General features: G+C 47.2%; 1 protein-coding gene across 1 annotated transcript in view; it reads left to right on the top strand.

Annotated features, from left to right (window-relative positions):
• TNR (tenascin R) overlaps positions 1-18,616 on the top strand; it is a 736,434-nt gene that overhangs the window by 259,825 nt on the left and 457,993 nt on the right. The gene's annotated exons all lie outside the window — the stretch shown is intronic.

Genomic DNA, 18,616 nt, shown 5'->3' with positions numbered 1-18,616 from the left:
ATTTAAATGTTTACTTACCTGCAAACCTCCATTATCCATACATTACTAACCCCCACCCTGCCCCTCCCCCTCCCCACGTCACCGCCCCGGCAGGTACTCCCCTATCAACCGCGGCTGCAGTGTTGTGCTACACTGCAGGGACTACAAGTAGCACTAATCCTCAGGGGTGGAAGTGTGAGTAGGGCACTGATGCATCAGTGGGCGAAGAGTACCGAGGCCACAGGCAGTTCTCGAGTACTGGGGAAGCTAGGGTTCAATGGGACGATTCAACTGCGGGTCAGAGGTGCATTGTAAGCAGCAGTTTTGTACTGAAGCTGCAAAGTCTTCAAAGGTGCATTGAAGTTGCAAGGGGGCAGAGGTGCGTGGAGGCTCCAGGGAGCACTGAGGCTGCAGTGGGGCGAGAGGTACAGAGATTGTATGCTGCTCAGGTCTACTAAGACATGCGCACTGGGGCCACAAGCGATACTGGAGACATGTATGAGAGTTTAGTGGAGTAATGCATATACTGCATCCACTTGTGACTCCATTGTCACAAGTTGAAATTTTCCTAGGCCGCCTCAGCCTTTCATCATCTGGAGGTTGATAAAATAAATTCCACTGTGTTGCTCAACAACATAGTATAACAAAGGACAGCAAGAGGCCTAGAACAGCACTGAAGTTTCAGGAAGGATAGAGGAGAACAGAAGAGGCATGGGTTGCGCCGCGTGCTCGCTCATCCAGACCAAGGGGCTGATTTACAAGCCCATTGCGCCACCGGTGCATCACTTTTATTGATGCACCAGGAGCACAATAGGCTTCTTAATATTTACAAGGCCATGTAAAATCACGCTGCGTGACTTTTCATGGCCGTATAAATATGTTTCCCTTTCTCGCATAACTCTGCGTGAATGGGTGTTGTTCCACGGGAGTGGCTGTGGGTGTTCCCAAGCACCAACCATGGAACTTGTTGTATTCCCATATTTAGCAAGTAGAAGAGAAAAAAAACATTTTGTAAGCCTGGAAATGCGTCAGAATCCTACACCTGCCCAGGGTAGGCGTAGGAGGTGCAACGAGGAAAAATACTTTTATGTCTCCTTGGGCCATATTATCAAGCCTGGGTGATAAAATTATCGCCGCTTTATCGGCAGGAAACTGCCGCTAAAGTGGCGATAATGGGCTTGATAATAGGCTCTATGGAATTCCAATCGAAGTCCATGTTAGATGTGAAGGACATCTAACATGAGCTTCGATTGGAATTCCATAGAGCCTATTATCAAGCCCATTATCGCCACTTTAGCGGCAGTTTCCTGCCGATAAAGCGGCGATAATTTTATCGCCCAGGCTTGATAATATGGCGCCTTGTTTTTTCCTCTTTCTATGCGAAAGAGGAAATTGCTTTTAATGATTATTTGTGCGCAGGAAGGTGTCCCTTCCTGCACAAAAACAATCATACCCTCAATGCGGGCACGCTTGCAAAATGACGCAAGGGTGTCGGCGCTGGCGCACGGCTGCTGTTTGTGTGCTGGTGCAGGGGAGAAGGTCAGGAATTTGCTGTATCTCGTAGATATGGCACAATTCCTGCCCTTTTATTTTGCTGCACAGCAGTGCAGCAGCAAGGCTTGCTGTGCCGCTGTGCGTCAAAATTTGTAAAAGAGGCCCCAAGCTTTTTCTTTGCTTTCTAGTACTTGTCATCCTGTCTATCCCAGCATCTCAGAAACTTGCACCCTCGGTGCTGTAGAGGGAGCTGTGGAGCCGCTTCCATGGCCACTCAGCCTACTCTGTGCACAGATAGCCAGGGTCTCCCTGCAGGGTGTGGAGGGGGTGATAAACAGGAGTTTATGACTCAGCCCCTTCCTCAGGAAAAATCGAAGAGCATTAGTTAGGATCTGGCCTTTCCTTCATATTAGCTGTATGAACACAAAGTTAAGCTTGACTAGTCAGAAGAGAGGCAGACCCTTTAAGGCTGATGAAGACGGAGATATGGAAGATATACTGTAAACCTATAAAAATCCTATTCTTTCTGGAACATCCCGGTTGCATTATTTTCTCACACAATCTTGTTCTTTTCATTTTGCAAGAAAAGATGGAGATATGGAGTAGAAAGTGGGAGATCTATAAAAGGAGAGAGAAGAGGGAACAGGAGGAGAAAAGAAGGTCGGAGGAGAAAAGAGAGAAATATTGAAGAACAAGAAGAGAATAAGAGAGCTGAGGAACAGAGAGCTGAAGTAATCTCAATTCAAAGATCTAGAGCAGTTTATCCAGTCCTTAGTTGCTTTTGCGTTGTGCAATATTTCCCTTTCTGTTTTAAAATCAGAAACACACAAGTATGAGCAAACTATGAACAGAAATGAATAGGCTAAATTATACCTCAAGTGAAACGACATATTAATGAGGGCTGGAAGGCTGCAGACAGTGTCATTATTCATCCAGGAGCTAAAACACTGCATCCTTGTCCTTAAAAAAAACCTCTGTTTATTGGCATTTATCAACACAATACACACAGTGCATCAGGACTTTTTTAAAGGACATTTGACCAGACTCTGGCCACTTGCCACCATAACAAAACATACCATTAACTCCCCTCCCCAACTGTCCCACCCCCTTTCTTCATACCCCGTCAGATGGCAGCATTGCAAATTAAAACTTATCGCACCCAGATTTCCAAGCCACGCCCCTTACAACCATTGCCACCATCAGATAAGGTTTCCCATTTATTCCACTTAGAGATGCAGAGTCCCATGATGACTCTGCCCAGCCACCCCATCCAACCCATCCAAAACACGGGGGCCCCAGGGACCTCCCTCTACATTCCGCCAAGGGTTCCAGTTCCTTTCAAACTAGCGGGGACATCCCCTAGATCTATGTACCTGCCCCTCTGCTCTCATGCACCAATTGAGATTCGATTTGCGCTTTTAGCGCGAGGATAATTATCGCAGGCTAACGCTGGATTCCATCGCGGAGATAGCATGCTATCAGCAACGCTTATCTCCCAAGCGATAGGAATCCATGCCTTAGCTGTAAACAGTGTGATTATCGCTGGAAATCCAGCGATAATCACACTGCAACCAGCGAAACCTTGCTGATAGGGCAGGGTGATCTTAGCCATGTAATCCACCTCTCATTGGATTACATGGCTAAGTCTGAAAATTAGCAGACGTAAAAAAGCAGCGTTAACCGTGGTTACCGCTGCTTTTTTTTGTCTCTAACAGGGTTAGCGTGAAGCTTGATAGTAGGAGAAATGTCGCTTTGCGACATTTCTCCTATTATTTTGCTCTGGAATGCCCACTTTACATCTCATTAGAGATGCAAAGGGAAGTGTAGTGGAAAAGGGTGCTAACATGCGATTTTGCATGATAGCACCCTATTGCTGATAGGGCAATATTTTTTATCTCTGCTTCTTTGGCTTTTAAAGGCAAAAAAGCGGAGCTAAAGCCCTTGATAATATGCCCCTTGATTTTATAGCAACATGTCTATGGTTCCAGAAAACGCATGCAATTCCGGCTAAATGTGTGAGATTATTGGTGAAGTTGTTTTATTTGGTGGCTATTGTTATGACTTTTGCATCATGGCTGTTCTGACTTTGAGGTCTGAGCCTGAAAAGATTTGAAGCACTATCTCTGCTACATAAGCTAGTACGAGTGGTTTACCTTTGCTATCCAGCGTCTGAGAGATGAGTAACTTTAATTTTCCACAACATGCCCTCCAAGTACATATAGGAAAACATCACGAGTATCTCTTCAGATCCTATGGCTTTGCAGTCAGTTTATGTTGAAATTACATTATAAAATGCACCATTGAGCCCCATTTTTTAAACTAAATGTTTCCGGGGGAGGGGGCAGCAGTGGGCAGAGAGAGTCCCAGTAAAGAAATTACAGCTCATTCACTTGCTGTATGAAATTTGTGCCTGTAGGTATTCTCTACCACTCTCAGACATCACCGAGTTACCAGCCACCACTGTTTAAGGTTGCCTATTTTGGCATATCCCCTCCCAACTGGATTTGAAAGTTTCACACCAGCTACTAACCGCAGCACCATTTGAGGAGCCTCTACCATTGGCTAACACCCCAATGTGTTGCTCACTGATTTATCATTCAGTTGACAGAATACACCACCTAGCTCCTAACATCAGCAATCTGCACTGATGGCGCTTCTATGTAAGCATCATCTTCCTAACGCGCACCATCAAATACAAAGCAGTGAGAATATAAACACCAGCATGTTTGGCAGAAAAGTACATCCCTGATACAGCCAGTGCAACACAAAAGCAAAGCATCGACTAGACCCGAAATGATCACATAAGTGCAAGAAAGTCAAACCTATGTGTTGAGCCTTCTTCATCTATGCACAGAGGCTCAAATAACATCATTCCACATATCAGCTTCCTCCTTTACTGTAGGGAACAGTGCTTTAACCGCATGCGTGTGGCATGATTCCCCCCCGTACGCTGGATTTTGCGAAAGCGCACTTTGCATGACGAGCTGGGCTCGTCATGAGCGTGCCAGGAGGCTACCTCATGACGAGCCCAGCTCGTCATGAGCGTCGAAGGGGTTAACTGAGCCGGTACTCACTGGTACTGAGTACTGGCACTTCCGAATTTTCTGGCTGTCAGTACCAGCACTTCTCTTTAGCCAAGGAGAGTACCAGTACGCTAATAGACGGCACTGCAGGCTCCAATTAGGTATCTCTTCTAGCACAGGGTAGATGCTGCTCTGCTTCTCTGGAGCTTCTAAGCGCAGTAGCCTTTTGCAGAATCCCTGCTGGAGATTCCAGCAGCGTCCATTTGCATGCCCTGAGACTGTAGGGGTCTGAGAGAACTTGCCTTGCGTCCTGCTGTGATTAACAGTGCAGGGTCTAGAAAGACCCTGCACCGTTGATCAAGGACACAACGACCATTCAAATAAGCTGAAAGTGCTTTAGCCTATCCCCCACCGCTCTCCATCAGGTGTGTAAATGATGTCCCTGGGTTCACCATCACACTGTGTTTGACAGTGGAGGGCCCATTTAGGTCCTATGCTGTTAATCACATTCACACTATATTTGGAGGCAGCACACAGACAATGGCAATTTAGAAATCCGTGAGAGGCAAGGAGTTTAAAATGGCTTTGATCCCACCTGAGAATTTGTGTGAGTATTTGCTTATGCCTGTGTGCTTGCCAACTTGTGTGTTCCTGTTTTTGTGTGTGAGAAAAGTGAGAGAAAGAGGAAGAGAAACAGGACACTCTCAGGAGATATTTTAAAGGGAAAGTGAGGAAAGCTTTTTGTACATGTCTGCTTGTTTCTATGTGTGTGTGTGGGTGTGTGGCAGGGCACAAGTCCTATAAAACGAAGTGGGGGACTGACAATATGCAAATTTCCTCATGACGTCACGTGCTGAACATGTCCCAGTGTCTGAAAATTACACCGGGACAAGTTCAGCATATTTCTGTAGGGCCCAGCTTCTTGGCAGGGGGGACGGCGTCCACCCTGTGAATAGAGTGGGGGGACACCGTGTACCTGCATGCACCCGACTCGAGCCCTGCAAGGCACACTTTCCATTTCTACACACAAAGCCTTGAATGCCCAGACTCAGGATCACCACACTTTGCCCTCACATCTAGTACACCGAATATTTCTTCCTCTCACACGCACGCACACTCACCGAGCCTCATTGTTGACACTCTGACTTCATTCTCCACGCGCTTAGCCTGAGCCCCACTTTCCACTCCTCTGTCTCTATGAGTTAGTGTGCCCGAGCTCTGGACAGGACGCTGATGACTCAGGCCGCCCAGGGGCTCCTGGGATCCCAGAGGTGACATGACGCAGAAGGAATGTGAGGAAAGACCCCGGAGACGGCCCTCCCCCTCCCCGGCCAGAGAACTCTCCAGGGGCTAGTTTGGTTCACACATGTGTCACTGTTCCATCTTTTCTTCCAACCACAAGCCACTAAAAATAGAACTTTCTCACATCATCACTGCCTCAAGCCCAGGCTGTATGTGGAAGGTCGGATCCAGCTGGACAATAAATACATCTATTGCAGGAATCTATGTTTAAACATAAGATTACATTTTCGCTTCCCAGCAGGGCCGCTTATGCGTTCATGCTTCCAAGGTCGACGTAATGGTTAGGAATGAGTTCGATATCTGTCAGTAATGCAATAATGCAATATGACCCCTCATGTTATATATAGGGCTATATAAGACACGCACTCATACAGGACCTGTATCACAGGGCCCAGATCTCAGTTCCACCTGTCACCGGTGGCTCTCCCACAGGAGGTGGAGCTCCGACACGCTGGTACCAGAGAGGTGAAGAGAAAGAGGCATGAAGCGTTGCAAAGTGAAAGAAGGGATGAGGGAAAGCAAAACAAAAAATTAAGATTATGGGGTAGATTAAAAGGGGGCTTGGGGAACTGAAATAACGACAAGCAACGTCTTCTCTTTTGAGCTCGGCTGGAACAACTTCTTGGAAGTGGGAGCCTCTCCTTCATGTGTGCAACATATTACACATATGACACCATATCTACCCCCCACAGCGCAGCTTCTTCCTAGAAGGCGCGAGGGCACGCTGTTTTCTATCTCCGGCCACACCCATCTGATTTGTTTTTTAAAGGCACAGGACGGCAAATGAACGCCGTTTCATATTATTGCAATTAGGACAATACTGCTTACACAAACTGTATCCTTTTTCATCCACGTGTCATGGGGCCCAAGTTCTTGGCAGGGGGGATGGCGTCCACCCTGTGAAAAGAGTGGGGGGACGCCCGACTCGAGCCCAGGTGTATGTGTGTGTGTGTGGGTGCGCGCACACGCTTGAGAGTATATAGTATTGTGCCAAACAACAAATAATAGTATGGCATTAAGAAGCAGCAAATATTACAAAACAAGGAGCTGTTAACATATCATCCTGTTTGACTTTCATTTTGTGTAATGAGCTATCCTGTTTTGTTTATATAAATGCATTTCTCATGTGTTTTGATATGTGCTGCAAGTAGCAGAGAAGTCATTATGTATCATCATATCTTTCCGTTATACCCGCCCCTAGCCCCGCCCACTTGCCACACCTCTAGCTCATATTAATGAATGCCTGCTGTTGAAACTGGCCCTTCTTGCAGGGTTATCCTCAAACTTTTTGCTTCTTCCTCCCTTATTTTTCCTGACCTGTGGCTGTTGGCAATAGGACTCTGCGCACTTTACCACTGCTGATCAGTGCTAAAGTGCATATGCTCTCTGTGTAAATTGTTATTATGATTGGATATACATGATTGGCATATTTGTATCACCATGAAGTCCCTAGTAAAGTGCACTGGGTGTGCCAGGGCTGGTGATAACAAATGCTACTAGTGGGCCTGCAGCACTGATTGTGCCACCCACATGAGTAGCCCTAAAGTGCCTGTGTGCAGTCTGTGAACTGCCATGTCCTACTGGTCAGTGTCCCCACTGACCAGGCCTAGTCCTTCCCTTTCAGTGCACATTGGTCACCCCTATGGAAGGCCCAAGGTACCCACTTGGGCAGGGTGCAGTGTATGTGAAAGGTAGAGCATGTACTTGTGCAGGTGACATGCTCTGGTAGTGAATTACAGCCATTTTCGTTTTTCACTGCTGCAAGGCTATCTTGCTCCATAGGCTATCATGGGGGATGCTGGCTACAGTGGCTACCAGCATATCTTCCCATAGAAGCAAGATAGGACATACAAGTCTGGTATCCCTGAACTCAGAATTTAATAACACATCTTTTAGGAAAGGTGGTTTTTAACTCCTGTGTTTGAGAATAGCACTTTTAGAAAGTTGCTGCTCTCTTGTCTGACCTTTCTGTTTGCCTTGGCCTGTTTGTAGATTGACTGTCTGGTTTGAGAGTGACAGGGGCTGGGGATTCCCCAGGAGGCTGGCTGAGTCAGCCCTAGGCTGAATTACTGCATTTGCAACTTGAGTGGTGGGAGGAGATAGCACCTGGGCCTGAATAGGGCTGTGCCTGCCTTCCACAATGCTGGCTCCAACTCCTGCTGGGTGGTTGACGACCCTGCCCCTCACTCTGAAAGGAAAGGAGAAGCCAGGAAAACAAAGTGCTCAAGGAACACCCAGAACTGGTTCAGACCGGACTCAAAGCCCTCCTGCACAAAGGAAACAAATACTTTTAGGGGTATAAGTACAGGACCCCTGACAACAGAAAATTAGATCATCCAGGAATCAAGAAGGAACCTCTGCCAAGGAGAAAGCTGAATCCGAAGAAGGAAGACTGTCCTGCTGTTGCTCTGCTGGACTGACCTGCTGTTGCTTTACTGCCAAGGAGAGGGGAAGGACTTTGAAGCTGTGCTGTGTCCCCTGTCTTGAAGGAATCTCCAAGGGCCAGAGAAGAGCTGCCTCCCTGTTTTTGAAGTCCCAGGGACAAAAGGACTTAACCCCCAGCTTCCCTAAACTCTGCTGAGAGAGTTCTGTCCTTCCTAGAGTGCTTGAGCCAGTTGTGGTGCCTCTGGAAGTTGTACCTGTGCTGGGAAGCTGGAAACTAAGATTGAGAGACTTTTGCAACTGAAAAGTTATCGCATCGCTCGCTGCGGAGCGCATCCCCGACAGTGCGAGGAAATTCCCGCCGCTACGGAGGTCGACATCGTCGTAGCGCCTGTTGCTGCTGCCTAAGACAACGCATCCTTCAATTGCAGGAAGATCATCATCGCTACGAGCTTCGTCGCAGAGCCTGTCATCGCTGAGGGAGATCGCCGCACCGCCAGCTTGCGGACCGCATCACGTCGCTGAGAGCATCGTCGCAGAGCCGTCGCAGAGCCGTCGCAGAGCCATCGCATCGAGGAGCTGCGAGAGAGAGGATCGCCGCTGGATCGCGCATCGCCGCCCTGGAAATCGTCACAGCCCCTACGAGATAATCGAGAACAAACTTCCTACAGAACCTACGCACCGGAATCCATACAAGTGGCCTTCCTCCCCATACAGACCGGATTTGTCGCAACACGCCCGCTGCTGCAGCGGGGTTGTCGCAAACGCCTCCCCAGTGTCTCAGGAGCAACGCATCGCTTGTTTTCCACCGCACCGGCTTCTGCTTTTGGAACTTTGTCGCAACTAAAGGTACTGTTGGCTAAACGTGACGCAATTGTGAGCTTTTCACGCATCTGTGGATTATTTTATCGCAACCTTAAGAACTCTTTTGAAACCATATTCTTGAACTGTGTATGTTGGATTTTTGTCGTTTTGGTCTTGTGTAGTTTAGATTAAATACCTTTATTTTTCTAGACTGTTGTGGAGTCAGTTTGTGGTGTTTTCACTGTGTTACTGTGAGTGTTGGTACAAATACTTTGCACATTGCCTTTGGATAAGTCTGACTGCTCGTGCCAAGCTACCAAGGGAGTAAGCAGGGGTTATCTCAGAGGTTTCCTCCTTACCCTGACTAGAAGCAAAGGTCCCTATTTGGACAGTGGTACCTACCTCTGCCAACTAGAGACCCCCAGTTCTAGCACCTGCACTTTATTTAAAACACACAAGATGATGGATGGAATGTCACACAATGGCAAAACATAAACCCCCAGTCACAGATCTGGGTTTAATCCATCGTTATTTTGCTCACTAAGTCACCCCAGTTCAGACATGGACATATGCAAATCAGTCTTGACCCTGTGCCTCATGGGAACAGTCCAGCTCCAACTGCCAAGCCATGTCTTTCCTGGACCGGAATCAAGCATCCTAGGACCGGTTTCTGGCTATCAGCCGTCTTCAGCCAGGATAGCTTGACTCCAGTGGTGTAGTGAGCAAGGGACCCACGTCAGGGCATACCCTTGTGTGTTTTGCTGCACTTTATTTAAAGCACTGGTAGGGAATCAGAAAGAAGCTAAAGATTCATTGTTTCAAGAAGAACCACTAAGAACATCAATATGAATCCTTCAAGCCCTCTGATCTGGCAACAAAAAAAACTTTTCTTACAATTATCCACTGTCTTGAATCCATGATTCACTTTTCCAGGCATAATTCATATCCTTTGCTATTGCCATGCAAGACACTTAACTCCTTGATTAGGTTTCTGCTAATTAAACGCCAGTATAATCCAATACAGCAGTCCTTTTCAGGGAGGTTAATCAAATAAAATTGACTTCACTAGAATACTTAGACTTACTACTTCTTGCAATGTTTGATGTTGAGTGCACATCTGCGGACCTTAAATTGATTAATCTCTATGCTTTCTTGTTTTAGCATCCTCTTCCTTTTTTCTACAATAAGGGACTGGTTTATTAGCCCTCATCAAAACAAAAAACACACACACATTTTGGCCTATACGGGCTCACAACTCTGGAAACTTCTTTTCTATTGCACCGTTCCCTTGGTGTTTGGTGGTCTTGCAGAGAGCTTATCCGCACGCTTTGTGCTGTCACCGAGCCCCTGGTAGCGTTTTAGGTCTCGCCTGTCGATGCGCATGCGCATCGAGCAAGGCGAGAGTATTGGGACTTATCCGCTCTTTATCCACACTGCAAGGAATCGTGGCGATTCCTTGCAGTGCCCGTGACTTTTAAGCTCAATGCGCATGCGCATTGAGCTTAAAAGCGCGTGCACGTCCGTCTTTGTTTACCCGCTCCGCCCCCTCCCCTGCCCGCCGTCTCGCATTTCCCCTGTCGCACTTCTCCTCCCCCCTCCCCTCTCTTCCCTCCGTCTTGTTTATTGTACCCGCTCCGCCCCCTCCCCTTCCCGCCGTGTCGCATTTCTCTTCCCCCCTCCCCTCTCTTCCCTCCGTCTTGTATGCCACTCGCAACGCTCCCTGTCTCACACAGATCCGACATTAGTTCATGTTAACTTTGTATGTGGTCATCGATTCTTTAGGATGTTAAAGTTCACAAACTGTTCTCCTGCTTGCAATTGACAATGTACATAACATGTACTGTATTGCGCAAAACACATCCTGCTGACAAATTAGTTAATCCCTAAGCTATAACACGCAATTCTCTGGACTACAAGTTTTTACCCGCTCCGCCCCCTCCCCTTCCCGCCGTCTCGCATTTCCCCTGTCGCACTTCTCCTCCCCCCTCCCCTCTCTTCCCTCCGTCTTGTTTATTGTACCCGCTCCGCCCCCTCCCCTTCCCGCCGTGTCGCATTTCTCCTCCCCCCTCCCCTCTCTTCCCTCCGTCTTGTATGCCACTCGCAACGCTCCCTGTTGCTGTCTCACACAGATCCGACATTAGTTCATGTTAACTTTGTATGTGGTCATCGATTCTTTAGGATGTTAAAGTTCACAAACTGTTCTCCTGCTTGCAATTGACAATGTACATAACATGTACTGTATTGCGCAAAACACATCCTGCTGACAAATTAGTTAATCCCTAAGCTATAACACGCAATTCTCTGGACTACAAGTTAATTTCAACAGGTATGCTCGAGAAAACCTCCAGTTCCAGGTTTTAAACTCAGCGCCATACACAGGTTAGAACGTGCATGCTAGCACGTTGGCCACGCCACGCAGTATTTAAACAGGACCTCACACGCGGCACTTCACGCATCACCAGCCACATCAAGAAGGAGATAGACCCTTGCAGCTCTGCTCGAAAGTAAGTCTGCCCCACTTTTGATCTCGCTAGACGGCAGAAATCACCATTTTAAACAAGACACCTTACCGGCACAAGTCCACGAAAGACCCGTATTAACAGCTCACGGTTTGTTTAACTGATTGCACCCAATGTTTATGAGGATAACAATTACCGTTGGTCCTCTCTTTAGACACTTCCTGAATCACGCTAGGTAAAAAGAACTCCGCCCGCGCCTACTATAATGACGCTTATTCTGCATGTTTATTGTTTTCAACGAGTGGCACATATGGCCGACCAACTGCATTATGAGCTACCTGAGACATTCTGATGTTAGGTTTTCCTATTCTTTATCCCCGCAGGTAATCGCTTTCGCTGCACTTAACCCCCACCCCCCCCATTTGCAGCAGCCCTACTGTCCTGTACCTGTACTCACAGTGCAAGCACCCAGTGCAGCCCAATCCAGACTTGCAGCAGCCGTACTGCCGCTGTACTCGTACTCACACTGAGATCAAGCAGTGCATCTTCTTAATCCCTACTTGCACAACTCCCTACTTTTTCATTACCAGGACACCAAGCAGTTGTCCAGCCTTGCAACCTGACCTGCAGCGCCCCCTTATGTCCCAGTACCGAAGCACACACACATACAGTCCCGTCACTACCCTAACTGTCGGACGCGTCCCAGCATCACTAGTTTGTGGCACTCACCCTAGACCCCCCGAAAACAGCAGCGCCGTGTCCCGCTGCTCGCATTCTTCCCTGACAGCACCGCGCATCTTGCCCGCCTTCGGCTCGAAGGAGATTATCCCCCACAGCTGCCCCGGAGCGTGGCGGGAGGAGGGGCAGGGACCAGATAGACTCGCCGCCTCCCTCCGTCCAATCGCATCGTCTGCAATCTGGTATCAATAATTTAATTTATAGGCACGATAAACGCTCCCAGCTCTGGCCGGTGGGGGGATTTGCTCAGCGTTTTTGCATCTGTCTAATTTGATGTGGTGTAATTGGTTATTTAGATCCGCTCACCCACACTCACCCTCACTCACCCTCACTCACCCTCACTCACCCTCAACCCCTCACCCTCACTCACCCTCACCCACACTCACTCACCCTCAACGCCTCACCCTCACTCACCCTCAACCCCTCACTCACCCTCAACCCCTCACCCTCACTCACCCTCACTCACCCTCACTTACCCTCAACCCTTCACCCTCAACCCCTCACTCACCCTCACTCTCACTCACCCTCACTCACCCTCAACCCCTCAGCATCACCCTCACTCACCCTCACCCTCACTCACCCTCAACCCCTCACCTACCCTCACCCTCAACCCCTCACCCTCACCCTCACTCACCCTCAACACCTCACTCGCCCTCACCCTCACTCACCCTCAACACCTCACCCTCAACCCCTCACCCTCACTCACCCTCACCCACCCTCACTCACCCTCAACCCCTCACCCTCACTCACCCTCACTCACCCTCAACCCCTCACCCTCACCCACCCTCAACCCCTCACCCTAACTCACACTCACCCTCACTCACCCTCACCCTCACTCACCCTCACTCACCCTCACCCTCACTCACCCTCAACCCCTCACCCTCACACAGTGCAATAGGTCTCGGAGCATTTGAGTTAGAGCTTTTAGAAATGTTTATGGCTTTTTTTTTTTATTCTTTAGCATTGGCTACAGGAAACAAAAATGCTAAAGATTTACAAAAAAACCCATAAACAATCCTAAAAGCACTAACTCTAATGCTGCGAGACCTATTGCATTTCCAATGCTTGTTTTTTGTTACGAGCCTCATTATGTGTGGTTGCGAGGCGCTCTGTCCACTGTCTAATTTTCATTCAGTGCCTCTTCAGCCTGCTTGGTGCCGGGAGGTGGCACGGAATACAAAGTCGCCCACACCGCGGCGGATGTGTAATTTGCATCTGACAGGAAGCGCACTGTCTGGGTTAAGTGGGAAGGCCCTGAGGTGGTCCGAGGCGCGCCTGACATGATTGCGATGAAACATGACAAAGACGGTCCACGCGCAGAGCCTTGAGCGCAGCTGTCTCGCTGCGCGCCTGATAATGAGCGGGAAGCGCCATCAAAGTCCTGGGCACGTGACGGGACGGGCTGAGGAGAGTGAAGTGAGAAACAAAGGGCAAGCCAGAGATACGGAGCAGATGGATGAGGGCGAGAGGTGTGTGGCTCAGTCATTAGCCCCCTAAAGCCAGAGGGTAGTAGTGCACGATGCACAGGAAGGCTCTATCAATGGGGCAAAAAGGCGGGAAGTGACGGCTTCAGAGGCCCAGAGGAAGACAAAGAAAAGATACAATGTAGGGAGAGGGGAGGAGGAGTTAGGCGACAGCCACAGGGAAATAAGGCAATGGGGTCTAGAGGAAGGGTAGTGAAAGGAACGTGGAGTGGAAAAGATGGAGCACGGAGGGAAAACATTGAAGAAAGAAGGCGGCATATTAGGAGACTGGGCAAAAGATGAATGGGCATAGATGTAAGGAGAAGGAAAGAAGAATAGAACCTAAGGGAAAAAAGATGATATTAGTGCACAGGTGATTTAGTAGAGAGGAAACGAGGGTGAGGTGGAGAGAAACAGAAGAAGAGTGGCAGAAGGAATTGGATGGAAAAATGGAAGGAAAGGTTGGAAGAAGGGTGATGGGAGAAAAGCGGAGATGAATTTAAGAGGGATGGAGGAGGAAGGGATAGAGAGAATGGAGCATGAAGAGGAGTTTGGGATGGGTACGGAAAACACTCGACAGGAAGAGAAGGAAGGTTAGGAAGAAGGAAATGGGTACAATAAACTGTAGAGGATGAAGAGGGTAAGATCGGACTGATGAGTTCCATGGAGGAAATATGGGGCATGCATTTGTAGGATGCATTTGTAGGATGGTGTAGAATGCCGATGTCAATTTTTTTTACGCGTTCTTTTTTATAATACTATTTATTTGTCACTAATTTAGCTGTTCTTTTTCTTCTTTATTTTCTTTGTTCTTAATCTTGCATATGGTTCCCCCTTACTGAGCTGACCGTCCCTTAATTTCCCCATCTTATCTACGCTTCTAATGGTTTTCTGTTCTTTGTTCCATTCCCCTTTTCTTCATGCACACCTCCATGGGAGAGATTTGCCGGCCCTCTGCTTTAATTTTTAATATTTGTGACAGCACTGTGTGTGGGCTGTGCTTGTAAATAAGGACTCTGAGCAGTGCATCATTTGTAAAAAAAAAAAGTACTGGGGTTGAAGGTTTTTCTTTGGGGTCCAGAGCTGCTGAATACTGAAGTTGCTCAATACCATTGCTGCATAGTCTCGATTCCACCTCACGTCTCTTACTTCCACCTCCATACACATTCTTTATCTCATTCCTGCAGGTTCTTTTTCATCCCTCTTTTCTCAATGTGTCAATGTTTTAGTACCTCTATCTTCCTCCTTTCTCTTTTATCTACCATCCTCTGTCATTCTAGGGCAAAGACTGGTGATAACAATCAGGTACCTGTCCCAAAAATGAGTGCCCTGTCCACAGGTTCATAGCTGTCAGTGGTTCAGCCGGTGACGTGTCACCGGGGCCAAAAGGTGGGAGGGGCTCAGTCTGCACTGGCCTGGCTGCTGTTATTCTAGCAGCTACCTAGTTGGAATTGTTTAATTACAAAGCCTTCCTGGGACCTTTCTCTGTGTTTACACTTTAGGGAGGGTGGGTTGAGTAAGTGATAAGGGTGAAGTTATGAAAAGTGAGGGTAGGGATTAAAGAAAAGGAGAAGGTAAAACACAGAAGAAGAAAAACAAACACAATGAGAGAAGGAGAAAAGGAAGAGAAAGAAAGGAAACAATGAGCTAAAGGGAAAATGGGAGAGGAGAGGGCTTGAAAGAAAGACGTCAGAGAGAAGGGAGGAAGGTGATGAGAATGAGTGAGAGACAGAAGGGAGCGAGTGAGAGATGAATGGGAAAGAGGAGAATGAGAGGGAGAAAGTATAAGAGGAGAGAGGGGCGGAGATGGGAAGGAGTGAAGGAAAGTCAGGATGAGGAAGAGGATTTTGGAGATCTGTAAGCAGGGGAGCTGCTATCTTTAGTGCAGAATGTGGAGTGGCTCTGGGGTCCAGAGGCATGAGGGGCCCATTGGACTCTTGTTATGTCTGTATTTTTATACCACCCTGGGGAGGAGGGAATACTGGAAAGAAGGGGGAGTGTGGGTGGTGGAGATTTTTCCTGCTTGCATTAGAGCCCATGACACCCAGACTACACCACTGCATTATTCCTGAATTGTTTCTCATGCTTGATATCCGACATCTGAATGCATGAATGCTTCGTCATCACTGCATATATATTGCTAGTGCTGTTTCCTCTTTAGGATTAGTTACCCGCCTTCCATGCTGTGAGTTTCAGCCATCCTGCCTCAAGTGTGTGCCTGCATAGAAATTTCTTAGAGGCAAGCATAACTGTAATTCCCAAAAGACTAAAATAATCAGCAACATTTAAACAAATCTAACTTTGTCTGGGCTCTGTTATGATCCTCGCCTATATTCAGATGATGGTGCTCCTATACCATGAATGCCAAGCCTGTCTGCACGTTTTGCACTCCTATCTGCACAAATGTGGAGGTAGGACCAGGTCCCACCTCCAGGGACATAGCTTTCAATAGTGCAGCAGGTGCAGTGGCACCTGGGCACAGGGGAGTGGGAGACCACTTCACCCCAGTTGGTGGCTGTTTTTCTCAATCCAACCCGAGTATGAGAGGCCCAATGTCCTTGCTACCGTTAGAGCCCATGGTACGCTTGCTACACCACTGTGTGCTTACCATCCTTAACCACTGGCATAATTTCATCACTGGCCCCTAGGCAGTCCACATAAGCACCCTTTCCTCATACCTTGCCTACAGGCTGCACACCCAGGTGACCTTACAATATACCATAGAGAATGCGTTTAGGCTTCCTTGCCTCATATGTAGTCCCTAAGTAGTGCTCTGAGGCTACCTTACCTCATTTACAGCCCATAGCGTGGGCTCTCAGACTTCCTTAACTCACATCTCATCCTCTCGCTGGGACCCAGACATTTTACAATTAAGTCAGCAAACACCCACAAAGGCTGTAGCAGGAATCATTGCAAAAAACTCCAGCTCTTTTCTAAAATCTGAAAACTCCTATCTTAATACTTTCAGTATTGCCTGAGATGTTTTCTTTAGCTGATTTCTGATAAATAAACCATTAACCTTGCGATACTTCTGGATACAGGAAGCTGAGCTTTCTGACACATTTTTCACAAAGGGGTTCTTGCACACACTGATTTGATTATGTGTCTCACTGAGTGCGTCATTGCTGACACCTCAAAGCATTGTTTTCATCAAAGGAGTCAGATCTTGTCTTGGTGCTCCGCGGGTGCTCGAAATGTCTATAGAATGAGCAGGTGTTCTGATATTTCTGTAATAACCTGGTTGGCACTCCCAGTAGCATATGCCTGCTGTCCTGGATATCGAGAGGTGGCGGTGGGGGAGAGGGGGTGAGGATGGGCTTCGAAGAGCAATGAGAGAACGGAGGGAAATAAGCATGCCCTCGATGGACGGAGTATCCAACAGACAGAGGAAGACAGGATCCACACCACATTTTCAGGATAGTCACATAAGAAACATTTACCTCCAATAAAATGAAGTGGCGCTCATTTGCATAGTCAGTGGTTATCCTGAAAATCTGGTTTTGATCCAGCCTCCCTGCATCTACCTTGATTAGAATCAGGTGAACATTAGGATTTCAAAGCTGACAGATGCCTGTGGAAGAGTCATTCATGTGACAACCTTGCAAAGAAGTAGGGTTGGGAGAAAGTCAGGTACACATCCAACTCTCAGGGGTCCCCGTCTAAGCAATACTCAGTTCGAAATAAGCCCTTCCAACCAATAGGGCGGGGCAAGAGCCTGTAACATGTCAGGCATTCAAAGATGGTAGCATTTACGAAAAGGCTACACAGCAGGCTCTCAAAAACACAGAAGCATGGTGCTTAATTGTTGCAGGTGGGAGGGAGCCAGCACTCAATTTTGCAACCTGGTATGTCATTACCAGATTGTGGCCCAGAGTAAGAGGAAGAAAGACAGAAAGGAGGGACAGAAGTGGGAATTGAAAGATCAAAAAAACAGCAACTAAGAAAGGAACGTGAAAGATGCTGCAAGAGTGAGATTAAGAGTAAGGTAGACGATAAATGATTTATTTATGTCTCCTGTGGTAAGATTAAAAACATTAATGGATTTTGAGAGTGGTACTCATTCATTTTGACCTAGGGTCAAACCTATCACTGCTCAGTCATTTGTGTGATTAGTATCAACCTATGTGTTGTAGTCAGTGTGTTTGAAAATATTAACTGTTTTACTAAACCATACATAAACTTATGTCAGCAGTCAGGGTAGTACCCATTTATAACTGTAGTTAATGCCTCATGGAAGGTGGTGTCTGAAAACCAAAGGGCTTATTAGTATGAACCTTGTTAAAATGATCGCTGTTTTAGCGGCAGGAAACTGCCGCTAAAACAGCGATAATAGGCTTGCTAATATGCGTTATAGGATTCCAATAGAAGCCCCGGTAAGATGTCCTGCACATCTAACCTCGGCTTCTATTGGAATTCTATAACGCATATTAGCAAGCCCAATATCGCCGTTTTAGCAGCAGTTTCCTGCCCCTAAAACTGCAATATTTTTAACAAGATTCTTGCTAATATGCCCCCCTTCCTTTATGCTTTTAAGCAATAGATTGAATGGGATACAAATATCTTCTAATGATATAATAACATTATTAAAATTGCTCACCTTTGTTTCTCTAATTGCCAGATTAGTGGTTTCAGCAATTGCTTTTTAGCTTGGCCTGGCTTTGCAATGGGCTGCCTATAAGGGGAGATGGTATGATGCGCTTACTGAAAAGGTGGAATTCCCATTGAAAACGGTGTAGTTATTTTTAGATCAGAGTTTCCATAGGAAGAGCGCTTTTTGCTATGCTAATAAATTTGGGGCAGTTTAATGAATCTTCATGAAACTTTTACAAAATAATGCTCATCCACCTTAGCTCTTTCCTAGACAGTTTCAGGTTGAACAGACAAGCAGGAGCCAAGAAAAAAGAGGGTCCCAAAACACATATTTTCCTTATGCTGTTCCCCATAGGCATTTAAAAAAAAACATTTTAGAAAA

Source organism: Lissotriton helveticus, chromosome 1_1 (assembly GCF_964261635.1).
Source record: "Lissotriton helveticus chromosome 1_1, aLisHel1.1, whole genome shotgun sequence".
In the NCBI taxonomy this organism is placed as follows: Eukaryota; Metazoa; Chordata; class Amphibia; order Caudata; family Salamandridae; genus Lissotriton; species Lissotriton helveticus.
The sequence above is the reverse complement of the archived record's forward strand: the minus strand, read 5'-3'. Positions and strand labels throughout refer to the sequence as shown.